This window comes from Grammomys surdaster, unplaced genomic scaffold, assembly GCF_004785775.1.
Source record: "Grammomys surdaster isolate TR1022 unplaced genomic scaffold, NIH_TR_1.0 958, whole genome shotgun sequence".
Lineage (NCBI taxonomy): Eukaryota > Metazoa > Chordata > Mammalia > Rodentia > Muridae > Grammomys > Grammomys surdaster.
Window position 1 is genome coordinate 4,763,220 of NW_021605377.1, and position 1,920 is coordinate 4,765,139.

Below are 1,920 nucleotides of genomic sequence, written 5' to 3' on the forward strand. Positions count from 1 at the left end.
GGACTCTGCAGCACGCGGTCAGAGTGCCCGCCCCTTCGCCTGGCTCAGTGCGCCTAGCTTGCTCTGATCCTAAGCCTCTGCATCCCCTTTACGTATCTTCCAGGCTTGGAAAAAGGGTCTTCGCTCCAGAGTGCCCCCGAGATGCCACAAACGCGAGGAATTTAGTGTTCCCAGTTTAAAAAAAAAAAAAAACCTACAGGTAGCGACGAGAAGGGGTTAAAATAATGTCTTTATCGTACACATTCTTGATGACTCAAAGACCGCGTTAAATTCACTGTCACAGCTTGCAGAGAAGCTGTTGAGAAGCGTGGGATAATTTTGGAAGCCGGAATTCCGCGTTTCGTGTGCTGCACTCCAAACCTCCGATGGTTCAAGATAGGATCCTCTCTTGGAAGCTGTTAATACGTTTAATCCCAGCACTCGGCAGAGAAACAGAATCTCTGTAATTGCAAGGCCAATATGGTCTACAAAGTGAGTTTCCAGGATTTTATAGAGACCCCGTCTCAAAATAAAAGGATAAGATGTTCTCACGCCTCTTATTTTGAGTTAAGTGCGGGTGTCTGACCAATAGGAACAGGCCTTCCTCAATAATACCAAAATACACACTCTTCTTAGTTTTCAGTCAGTTCTTGTGTTTTGTTTGTTGTTTGTTTTCCTCCGGGACAGGGTTTCTCTGTATAGCTCTGGCTGTCCTGGAACTCACTCTGTAGACCAGGCTGGCCTCGAACTCAGAAATCCGCCTGCCTCTGCCTGCCAAGTGCTGGGTTTAAAGGCGTGCGCCACCACCGCCGGGCCAGTCAGTTCTTGACTTTAAGATGCTTCAACAAAGTATCCTTGAATTCTGCCCATGTCGTCTCCCCTAGTGTTTTATTAGAGAGTCCTGCGTTCAGATCGCAATTCTTTTTTTTTTTAGACCATTGCCTATCTAGATGGTGAGTGGCTATCTGGATGAACCAAGGAGTTTCACCAAATATGGGTCTTTGTCCAGCTAGAGAGTTCTGGCATTTTCATTAGTTTTAAACTCGGTACCAAATTTCATTGATGTCAGAATAGCTCTCAGGTTCTCCTTGTTAGCAGTTTTATTTTATACAGGCCTGACCATAGCTACATAAAATGGGGCCTGGGAGTGTGGAGCTCAGTGGTTGAGTCCTTGTTTCTACTGCTAAAGATCCTGAGCTAATAAACAGAAGCATAGCCTGGTGGTGGTGCACACCTTTACTGAAGAACTTTAGGTCTGATGGTCTCTGTTCTAAAGACAGAACAAAGATGGGAGAAGCCAAGGGTATAGAGAAGTGGGAAGCTACTGCTGGTATCAATACTGAAGTTGTAAGCAAAGGCAATAATTGGGGACCAGGGACAAGAGGTTTGAAGACAGAAATATTTCTGAAACATAATTAAAAGAATATAATAGTCCTTGACTTTGGAGGGGAGAGAAGATAAGAATGGCACCCTGGTTTCTGGCCCCGGGTACCCTTCCCGGGTGGAGAGACCAATGGCTGAGATAAGGAATGAAGTAGGCAGAGGAGGCTGTGGAAGGGGCAGAGTCAAAGATAAGCTGCCTACAGCCAAAGTTTGAGATATCTGCAGGGCATGCAGACAAAGATACCCAGTTGTCCTGAGAAATGTTTACTAGCGATAGGGAAACAAGCAACACTGGGCCTAAGTGTGGCAGAAGGCTTGAAAGGTCAGGGACCAAAGTGCAAACAAAACCAGGAGGACACTGGTGTTTGGCAAGTCTGGGGGTTTGTTTTGGGGGTGGGTATTGGAGATTCTGTCAAGGAGACTTCAAAGGAATGGTTAGACAAGAAGGTGCTGTAGAAAACGATTAAATGGAAACAAAGAGATATAATGTTTCATGAAATAAAGTTTAGCTAGGCATATCAACTACTTACAGAAAGGGTAGATGGCACAGTCTCAAAA